Source organism: Centrocercus urophasianus, unplaced genomic scaffold, assembly GCF_019232065.1.
Source record: "Centrocercus urophasianus isolate 14NV4802_14NV808 unplaced genomic scaffold, USGS_Curo_1.0 seq_2, whole genome shotgun sequence".
Classification (NCBI taxonomy): domain Eukaryota; kingdom Metazoa; phylum Chordata; class Aves; order Galliformes; family Phasianidae; genus Centrocercus; species Centrocercus urophasianus.
In genome coordinates this window covers 14,139,623-14,151,183 of record NW_024884755.1, presented here as the reverse complement: position 1 = coordinate 14,151,183, position 11,561 = coordinate 14,139,623, and the positions used below count along the sequence as shown (strand labels likewise).

Genomic DNA, 11,561 nt, shown 5'->3' with positions numbered 1-11,561 from the left:
TCTTGATGCCTTAAATGCATGAGAATCTCTACCTTACCTTATGCATATGCCACATTTCTCTGGCTTACTGGTCAGCTTCATGCTTTAGCAGTCAGCTGGGTTTAGTCAGGAACTGTTCTAAGTTGCTGGAGATGTGGGGCCGAGCAGCAGGTTATAGGTAACGATTACTGGCATCTTACAGGTGCCATTACGGATGGGCACATTTGTTATATGACATCTGTTCTCTATCAGAGCCGTAGCACCTGCAGAGTTATTTCCTTCTCAGCCGTGTGTATGGATTTGGTTATTGGTTGCGTTTTGCTTTCTGAGGTCACTTCATCTGTTACATTGATAAGCTAGCAATGGGAGGCCGAAGTCCTACCGTGACTTCTGTATTGAGTTTGTAGTACAGCTTCAAATGCAAAAAAATCGGTTGAGGATGAAGGTGGGACAGCGCCTGCTCATAAAAGCCACCAGCTGTTAATTGCTATTAGTTTTCTTTCATTGGTCATTGGCTCTTGAGTGTCTAACAGTGCTTGCATTTTCCAGCTTCTAAAGTGATTTTAGCACGAACAATGCTGAAGAGAGAAAAAATACACACCATCTGTACTACTTCTTAAGATAATAAGCATGTCATTAGGGAAGGATTTGATTGTACAGAGTGAGCCTTCACAGCTCAGGAAGCCAAGAGAAGGCCAATTTCTTCCTTCACCCCCCACAACGTGCAAGAAGTGTTGCTCCAGTTTTTAAAAGCATGCTCATAATGGTGAGGTAACTGCCTGTCCTTTTAGGAACTGAAATACCACAGTCCCTGAAGTCATACTTCCTGGTGCTACAGTTATGTATTTCAGTATATTTTAAGACAAATTAGAGATGTTACACTGCACAGAGTTTCACTTTGAAGTGTCAAGGCTGAAATCATTGGTAAATTTTCCCTTCTGTAAATTGCTCTTTAGATAAAAAGCTAACAAATACATTTGCCTTTTCCTGATTTCTCTATTTTTATTTTTTTTTTCTAATTGGTATCAAAGGTGTTTAGGCTGTGAGCAATGGTATTGATGGCTGTCACATAACACGCAAAGGTGCGTCTTAGGAGAGGGGGGAAAATGGCATAAATAAAAGGGCAGTAGCTTAAAAAGTGTCTCTTCTTCCATTGCTTAGTTCTGAATTGAGACATTTAAAAAGGAGAAAAGTTTTGATAATGTTGCAGCTTTCTACTAGTGCCTTACACTGCCTTTTCAGCTGCTCTCCCAGTGCTAACTGTATTCTCCCATTGGAACAGGGTGGCGTGCAATTTTCAGCACAGGGCAGGAGGCAGTGGTTTTGAGTGCAGGTTTTTAACCAGTACTGCTGAAATGGATGTCACTGTGGGTCACAGTGTAACGCTGAAAACAGCAGCACAAAACATGTGCTATCTGGATTGTTACGTGGTGCTGCCTGTAGGACTTGACTTTCGATCAGTTTCTTTAAGCCCTTAAAAGCATAGGTAGGAAGAATGCTGACATGGGAATCTGGGCCTGCTTCATGTTCTACCATCGCTTATTTTCTTGGCTGCCCCTACGCAATCTATAGGGAAAAGTAATAATGATATGAAATACTTACAAGATGCAGTGTTGTTCATGCCTCAAAGAAACATGCCTGTCTGCAGCACTTACTGGGAGCCCCACCACACCAATGGTGTGTGTGACTGCCTGGTTAAGAACACCAGTTCTGTCAGTGTGTTTGCCAGCTGCCCCATTCCTCAGCCTGGATGCCCACCTTGCTCTGTGTGTTAATGCTGTGCTTTCTGTTTCTGTGTGTCTAGAAAGGAATGCAGTGCCTGGGTTAGGTAGCTCACATCCTCAATAAGCCGTGACAGCTGATATGATGCTAGGTGCAGCGAATAAAAGCATCACAGTTTCACAGCTGCATCCCACTTTTGAAAGCAAATCAATAGAAATGATGTTACTTTGTCACTTATGCTTGTTTTATGATCAACTTACACAATTTTTCTTCTCACCTGACAGAGGTGTCTATGGTACAACTTGTATGGAGTTCCACAGGAATTGTGTTCTACTGTGTCCTGGAGAGGTAATGAGAGACCAAATAATGCCCTAGCTGCAGATATTCAGATTATTTGCACATGCTGAGCTATCACATAGCCCTGTTAGAAGAAAGCGATAAGTGCTTCTTGCATCAGACAACCTTTCTCTATATTTCACTGTAGGCTTTTACTTTAGATTAGACTTTCACAACCTACAAAACACATCTCCTGTGGTTTCTGTGGGAATAAGTACAAAGGTTTAGTAGAAGAAATGGACTAAGATAATGGTAGTTTGATTCTTCAGCCTCTTGATGAGGAAACTTCCCTGGAACAGTTATTCAATTTTAGTATTATTTTCTCTAGAGAAAAAGAATTGAAAATCATGTTAAGAGATCAGCTTCAGCAAAAGCATAAACTTTTAATTGGAACAAACACCTTTTGAGTTCTAACCAAAGTTCAAATAGCTCTGTGTCCAAAATACGTATTACACTAGAGGTCTTTAACCCCATATTGAATATCTGAAGCTCCATGCTTCATATAAATATATTTATATATAATATAAAGCCTATTTTTAATATGACAGTGATAGACTTCATCATGGGCTGCGTGTCACTGGGTGTTAGCCCTGCTGTGGGGGAAGCAGGACAGCTGCTACAGAGCCCTTTCTTGCTCAGAAGTTGTTACCAATGAACAGTTGGCCACTGTTCCTCTCCTACCTTTTTCCAGGCAGCCTGTAGAGAGATGCTTGACAAAGCAGTCATGAAAAACAAAGGTAGCATTTGAGTATGAGAAATTACTTTGTGAGTAGGAGCAGCACAGCTGTATTTCTCCATGGATTTCGTTACGAACCCGATTAAGATAAGGTTACTCAGAAAAACAGTATAAAAATAAAACAGGCTATTGTGGTAGGCCATGGTTACACTGTTTAATCAGGAACCTGTGAACTGTTAGGTGAGAAGGAGCGTTAACAACAGAATGAATAATGTAGGTTTGCGTGCTGCTAAAGCAGAACAAGGTCGTTCTAACTAATACATGGACTTATCATTACTTTTTCAGAAGGAAATGACACTGAGGATTTGAGTATGGCCAAGTTGAAAGGAGTGTTTGAGAAAGGGAGTATTGAGGTTTGGGGTAGAAAATATGTTGAAGAAAGGTTTGATATATTGAAGAATGTAAGCACTGTGTGCTTCCTGAAGTGCCACTATTAAACTCTTAAGTCGTTTAAAAGTTTATATGAGGAAAACAAATGCCACAAAAGAAAGTGAACCAAATCTTCATTATTTGTGTTGTTGCACAAGTATTTTTCTCAGCACGCTTATTTATTAGCAGTATCGTTTCCCACAGCCAAGCTTATAAAAGTGAGTGGGAAGAGGACAGCAATTAGATGATCTCTCTGACTCTTACAGGATTAAAAACTTCCTGTGCAGACAGACAGCTGAAATACAGCTCCTATTGAAATGAATGGTAGAACTCCTAATGACTTTCAGGGAGCCTATAATGATTTGTCTGACTGCTTGCTCATTTGGTCTATCTTGATTTATCTCAGGTTTGCTCTTCCTTTGTGTACTTATTGCTCTTGATGCAGCCTATCAAGCCACGCAACCCCCTATGATAGCTCTGTAGAGATATATTTAATTTGATTTGCTGCTGTCCCCAGGAGTTTATTCGCTGTCAAACAGCTGCCTGTTGCAGTGAAACTTCAATATAGGAGAGCATAATGGTTTACGGATAGAGCATTTAACAACCACCACTGAATGGCATATGTCTGATAAATATGTTCAGAACATAGTTGTGGAATATGCAAAGGCCACTGTTCTGGAACTTACAAGGATACAGCTAAAAATGCAACACAGCAGAGAGTTATCTGACAAACTTATTCATGAGTTTACAAACCCCTCTGCTATTTGGATGCTTTCATGCTGTACTTTTTAGTCCACTACTTCTAATCAGATTCTTACTATAACGATAAGGTAGGTTCAGTATATGTGCCTGTGCTTTGTTACTTTGCTATTCTTCATATCCCTCCATCACTGCTTGTTATTCTTTTTTTCCCCTCCAATTCAGAAGATGAAATAAAATCTATGTTAACAGCGAGCTAACTGAGGCTGCTGGAGCGAAAAGGACAAAGAAATGCACATCATTTGCATGTGTTAATAGGAATAAGGAAGCTGAAAAAAAGAGCCTGTGCCCATACTCCATCACTGCCAGCACAGCCGCTTGGAGCTGCCCCGATGCTGATCTACTGACGCTGGCTTTGTGCCACAGAACATCCCGTAAGTGAAGTCCTGCCCTTGGTGAAAGTGCTTTGATATTAATTTCAATAGGGCCTGCATTTCATCCACTTGTGTTAACAGAGTAATTAATTTCTATTATTCCCATTTGTATGTTGCTTCCCACGCGCTCTCAGGATCAGATGGATGAGCCGTAAAACTGAAAATGGAAACACTGGAGTATCGTGTTGGAAGGACATTTTCAACTGGGCGTAAAATGTTACCTTAAACCTTTACTCACGTTTATGGGTGTGGGATGCCACATGCCCTAAAAGCTTGCTTGCCCACTCTCTTCCCTTCATCTGCTACCCACTCACACTGCTCCTCATCCCTTCAGGCCGTTACTTCTCCCATTAGTCCTTCCAGCTCAATGGCTGTAAGGTGTAAAATAACTAATATATCCCATAATATATGGCAGTGCTCCAAAGACCTCCTTGGCATTTGAACAATTAGAGCCAAACCTGCTCACTGTGAGAAAAGCATTTCCCTCACCAGCAAAGGAAGCATGTCAGATGGGATGCTAGGATCCAGCAAGACAATACCACAGGAACAAAGTGAGTGCACAAGCCCTTCTCATCCAGTAAGTGTGCTGACCCCATGGATAAAGTCCTGCCTTCACACAGGGCTGAGAAGACATTTTGTGTCTACAGGGAACCTTCTGAAGTTGAGCTTCAAGTATGTGTGACTGAATTCAAGTTTGCCTTGATGCCCTGATGGCTTTCCCCCAGTGTGGTTCTATTACTGTTTGGCCACAGGTCTTTGCTACTCTCCTGCAGTTGATTTACAGATGGGATTTCTGAATGTACATCCATCCAGTTCCTCAGGTGTGAGGGAATTACCAACGCATGGCTTAAGCACTCACCTGTGTTTCCCTTTTAAAATGATGTGAACAGATGCAAAAAAGTCAGGCTTCATTTTTGGGTCCCAGCATCATCATTCTTGCTGCTCCTCGTACTCATCTCACAGGAATTTCATTAGGGTGAGGAAGAGAAAAATAACACTTTTTCACATGCTGTCAATCAAGTGACTGACTTATATCACAATCTCAGATCATCTCTTCACGTGAAACTGTGGCACACTGCTGCAGATTTCCAGGGAACTGCCCTTTTTCAAGAGGAAAAAAAAGAAAGGAGAAATGATATTTGCCTTCTCTCACTTGGGTATGCATGTACACAGCAAGTGCATTTTGTAAGCTTGTCCTGTGAGTGGCAGACTGGCGTGGAGTGCTCATACGTGTTCTAGCAATAAGAGGCATGGCATATTTTGCAGGAAAATTTGTAGAATGACTCTAATCCAGCTAAATCTGAAAACAGTTGCAATCTTTAAAGGGATTAAGGTCCTAACCCAGCTCTTCTTTCATAGTATCTGGAGAAAAAGCTGCTGGAAAATGGTATAAACAATAAATACCCACACAAGAATACAGGAGATGGAAAATACCAAAGAATAATTAAATAAACAGTACTTCAGATAGTGGATCTCTTCTGTATAATGCTAGTGAACAGTTCTTCTGCAAAGTTAGCATGTTTAATCAGTTTTATGGGTATGTGCACACCCCCCTCCCCCGTGATGTGCTGATGGTCTGTGCTCTTTCAGTTATGTTTTGTGCCTTAGGATGAGGTGCTTGTCTGTTTCTTGATGAGTACAGAAGCTTCAGGGTGTAGCAGAGAGGTCCTGGGAACATTTCAGAATAATAACAACAGTATCAATAGAAAAGAGGAAGCAAAAGGTGACTGCAGGAGAAAACCAGATTAAAGGGAAAGTTATCACAGGCCTCACTTCTGCTGGGTCAGTGTCAGTCTGCCCTGGATGTCCTTGAAGTTCTTCTTGATGAATTTGAAATCACAGATGTGTTTTTGTGTGTGTGCGTGCACAAACAAGGGGTGCATGCATTTTTAAACAATGTGTTGCTTTGTCTGGGTGTGCTGTTCTGTGAGGGGAGTTTTGCTGTGCATTCGGGGTGGGCAAAGACTCCAGTTAGAAAAGCATGCGGCCTGAGAAGTACTGCTTGAAGAGGAAAACAGAAGAAAACCAGGGGCCAAAACAAAGCCTAACAAAAAATTATAATAACTTCAGGATGTGTGTATACATTCAGATGCTGTACATTTACTGCAGGTTATTCTAGGAGTGATCTGAGTTATATTTTGAAGCTTTTCTTATTAATAGAGAAGCGTGGAGGAATGTAATATGTTTAGCTTGTCAGAATACCAGCTAGAGGGTGAAAATCAGAGGAACCTTCAGAGGATTTAGCACCACCTCATTGATTCAGTGGGACTTCAGCAGCTTAGCCTGGCTAGAATATAACCCAATAAGTGTAAAAAAAAAACCCAACACATTAAGCCACATAAAGAGATGAAGTTAAGCAGCATGAAGCTTGTTTTTGCAATCCTTCCTTAAGTACTTGGGGTTGCTCTTTTATGAGTGAAAGAATTTGTCTAGAAATTTGTCCAGAGTGACAGGGAACAGCTGAGCAGAGAAATTATGAGAAGCCCAAAATGTAAACAAAAATAAAATTTCAAACCTTAGTTTTTCTCACTAATTACCCCCTCAAGAATCCCAACGTCTGGTTGTTCCCTTCTTTCTGTTCCAGGGCAGCACTTTGTTGGAAGCTATCTATACGAAAGCATGCACGCTACCTGTTTATAGGTTTTTTTCCTCCAGGAAGGTCCCATAATTCTTTCTAATCTACTTAAAGGATTTAGCCAAAGTATTAACATGAGCCAGAAGGGATAATGTTGTTATTCTATCATAGAATAACATGAATATCCTTTAATATAGGTAGTGTTTGTGGTCCGTACCTCAACTTTTCTACATTTTACCACTTCTTTTTCTTTCCCTGTTCTTTATTTTCACTTCAGCAGTAGATCAGTTATTTCCATCTCTGCTTAGTCAGATGATCAATAATTCAATATGCAATATTTCCCAAACAAACCTCACAGGATGCCTATGAGGTCAATGAACACACTGTCGAGGGATCTTTCAGTCTTTACTTTTTGCCAGCTCTGGTGCAGTGAACATGTGCCAAGTCTTAAGCCAATGAGTGCTTTCCTCTCTTTGACTTACTGGTGTACCCTGATGACTTAGGGCTACAGCTTTTATCGGTGTTGTATCCAATTATATCACACAAATCCAGCCTCCACTGTCAGTACTCTAAGCTAGGCACATGTGGGCGTTTTGGAAACTGTGCATGTATATTAATGAAGGGATTGGTTGGAGCTCATAAGCTTTGTTGATAAGCTAACTTGGGCACGAGTCGGGACCCATGTGTTTGAGCAGGCTGAAATCCTACCATCTACAACACAGGCAGTCCATGGTTGCCATCCCCTCACCTCTCCCAAGGGGAGTTGATCAGAGGGGACAAACAGTGAAGCCAGTGTCAGTGTGCACAGAAGATCTGGATACGGGGCTCTGACAGATCTCCTTGCCAGCACCATCAGGCCAAGAGCTCAAGTTTGAGTCATGTCCTTTGCAGACCCTGAAGATACACTGACAATAGTCATTCTAATACAGCATTAGACTGATGTTGAACTGGGAAGGCTCTAGGTCGGTAGGTACTGAGGGTTTCTGATCCATCACTTTTTAGGACATTTTGAGAGGCAGGAAATACATTTCTGCTTCATTTCAGTGCCTCTGCAAAAGATTTACCATAATCCTTGTTTGCAATTGACAATTCTGGCCAATGATTCTAAGGTTTGATTTGGCAAGTGAACTTATAAAATAATGAACATAATCCCTCCATCCTCCACTGAACAGCTGGTGCTAACTTATTAAAAGGCAACCTCATTCTGCACTAACTTTTGTTGGATCTTTAGCTATTCCACCCTCTGAATGGCATGTTTACTCAATATTCTTTCTTTCTTCTATATTTCCACTAGCCTTTCTTCTATTTACTTATCTGCATTTCAGTACCTACTCTTCTGTATGATGTTAGGATGCATTGCTTCATGTAGTATTACCTTTCATCTAAAGCCTACTATTGACCCAAATGCTGTCATCCTTCTTGACTATGATGTTTCTGAACCACTTTTAAGATCAACAATTTGCAACCCTTTCTACCTGATCTCCCTCCGCTACCATTCCGTGTTTGAAAACTTCTCATTTTCTTGTTATGCTGTACCTCCTCATTGCTGTCTGCCAGCCCATCTGCTTGCTTTTCTTTGAGACCTGTCTGTTCTGTATGCATTTTTATTCACAGAGTACGTGTTAGTGTCACTGGTCCTCTGTGACACAGCGGATGCTTAGGGAGCCTTGGCATTCAGCTTTCCCCAGAAAAGATCAGGCTGTAAGGTTGTCTTACTTAAAACTGGGTATGGTAGTCATGTGGAGAGAGAGTCCTGCAGTTAGTGCATGCAGCCACTACAGTAATCAGCCCATACAACAGACATTTATCCTAACTGGAAGGAATCTGAATCACATTGGATTCTCTCTTCCTACCTACTGCAGCTTTAGCAGTAACGCGTAGTTCAATTTACTACTTCTTGACTAAACGGTTCTTCCATGCATTAAGACAAAATAAAAAGAGGTGTAAAAGTGCTGTTTAATGGTTTCCCTATAACAGCATTAGTGTGGGTGCAAGTGTCTCACTAAATACATAAATGTAGATAATCCTTTCTTTCTAGCTCTCTTCTCTCAGGCTACGTTTTTTTTTCCTTTATAACTCATCCCTGGAGAAATGTTCACAGTGAAAAATCATTGCTAACTTCATTTTTTTTGCCTTCCCTGTGAATTTCTTTCCTGGAGCAATAATAAGAAATAATGGGTGCAGTGCTTTCCCACAGAGTCTACGGTATATAACAAATAGTCTGGTGTTTTATTTGTTGTTGCCGTATTTAATTTAAGCGTATTAATTTTTCTCCTTGGCTTATCTGTTTTCTTTCTAAGTGTGGAGGGCCTTCCAAACCTTTTGGTAATGTCACTTTAGGAACCAGATTGGCTTTGTAGTTATATGTGGAAACTAAGATTCTGGTCTCGAGTCTCACCTGCTTCCTTTCTGGATTAACTCCAACAGTTCCCCCTTTTCTTGAGCAATCACCAATGACAAGTTGTGGGCGTCCAGCTTAATAAACCAACTGCAAACCAATCAATCAGAGCCTATGACTTAAACTGACAGAAGAAGAGAGATGTTTTCTTGGTGTCTCTGAAAAGAAGACCAGCTGAGCCACAGAAATCAGTCTTGCTGGTCTTAATCCCTGTATGTCTCAATTTACCTTTTTGTAAAATGGTTGCAATATCTAATTCACAAGGAAGGAGTGCTCAGTCTATTTAAAGCTTATGAAACACTGCACAGCTCTGACTGGATTGCATTTGCTGAGTGTTATGTTAAATGACAATATTATTTTCTGTCATTGTGCTACTGCTCTGCTTAGAACAGATTAGGGAAAAGCGGGCTGGGTGGGCAGATTCACTTTTTATATCTGAGCAAATTTAGCAAATCCAAAGACAGAAAGATTTCCTTAGTTACATCTTTGTGACCCTGTTTTCTTCATTAATTCATAGTTAGAAAGAGAGACATTTGCATTGTAAATGGAATCACTAATAACAGCATTCATTTTCAGTCTGTAGGTTCATCGCTTTGACAAGCAAGGATTCTCATTAAGCAAGGGTGGGAAAACGGAGACTGCAGAAGCCTGGTTTGCATCATCTGGACTGGACTTGCTCTGTGCAGATACTCTCTGTGCACTGGGATGGAGGGAGGAAGCAGAGCAGCCCGTGATCGCTCCAGCTGAGCAATGCAGGCTCAGAACACAATTCATCCTCGTTCAAGTGGCACTCAGGTGCGTGGCTGATACTTCTGTGCTTTGTGTCCGTAGCAGAGGAAGCACTTCTCTGGCCTTTCTGCCCTGTAGATATCCAAGGATTCTATCGTGTGACAGAGACCTGAGCTCACCTGTTTCTCAGTCTGGAAAACATCAAAACAAAGACCAAAAAAAAAAATTATGTATGTTTAAAAATACAAACAAAAAAGTGAAAACAAGAAGTTTAGGAAGAAAATTTATCTTTCATAGCTCTTAAAATAATATTAAAAAAAAAATCACAAAAAAACCCAGAAGTAAACATCACAGATTAAAACGTTGGTTTACACTTTTTCATCCTTAGATCTGAAGGGACTATCCCTATAGTCATTCTGTGGTTCCTTTCTGCTTCTTAGAGCTGTTGAAAATAAGTAGCTGCTAACTATAACTGGAGTAGAGTCACTGCTCTTGATGATGCTGCAAATAACTGAAGGCCTTCCTCTCTTCCTTTGATATCCTTGTAGGTTCAGTTCTACAGAATCACAATAAACACAGAATCATTGCTTGAACACTTCATCCAACATAGTGGAGCTTCCATTCCATGGACAGGTAAGCAATGGGATGTAGTTCCAGTAGCATGAGCACAACAATGAGAACTGCTCAATGTCTGGCTTACAGACCAGGCTTGGCATGGGGTGCTTGTTTCTTCAGTTCTTTCTGGTTAATGCTTGCTGAGTGATTTTTCAGAAATAATTTAATCTCTATTGGCTTCTTTAGCATTTTATTCTTGCTCTCATAGATGCTGTTTGAAGGAACACTGAGATTCTGGAGTGAAAGCTGCTATATGACTTCAAAACGTGGTTGAACAAGAAGTGGAGCAGCCTAATGAAGCGTGGATCCAGCTACTGGAGACTTTAAACATGTAAAGAATTTTTTCTCTGGTATTCAAAATCTAGGTGACCTGTCAGGCCCTTGTAGATCGCTTCTGAACTGACAATACTCCAGTGCCTCCTCCAAGTGGATGCCCAACAAGCAGGATGGCGGTACAAGCAGGGGAACCTGAGGTGTTCATCTGCAGCACAGTGTTTATGAAGAATACTGATTTATTTCTTTTCAGCTGCCATTCCAGTTGGGAAGTTTACCTAGCCAGCTTAGATTGTCTTTTCAGGTGGTTCTCACATTACTTTTGATGGCTGCCGACTGTAGTGCAATTATAGTTTACACTGTATGAAATTACTATTATACTTTATAATCTTTTCATTTCTATATTTATTCTCATGGCTGCAAACAAAAATAAAGCCTGGCTTTCTTTTCTTGGAGAAAATTAAACGTGTGTTACTGCTGTGTATGCCACCTACTTTATTGTACTTCTTCAAAGCAAAGAATGGCCCCTTTTAAAAATAATAACAATAATAAAAACGTACTTACCCTTGCATCCAACCCATAGGTAATCCGTCCTTGAAATTACAAAATATATTTGTAATAATCTTTAAAAAATGTATGCATTTCAGAAATACTTCTGAAACCAACCTACTTTTTTTCCCTGTCACCTATATGTAC

At 40.6% G+C, this 11,561-nt stretch overlaps 1 long non-coding RNA gene across 1 annotated transcript; it reads left to right on the top strand.

Moving 5' to 3' along the window:
• The first annotated feature begins 3,245 nt into the window (after positions 1 to 3,245).
• Positions 3,246 to 11,253, top strand: LOC122161699. Its single transcript, XR_006169252.1, has 3 exons — positions 3,246 to 10,043; positions 10,526 to 10,610; positions 10,801 to 11,253. It is a non-coding gene; the product is annotated as an uncharacterized LOC122161699 (long non-coding RNA).
• Positions 11,254 to 11,561: the final 308 nt, after the last annotated feature.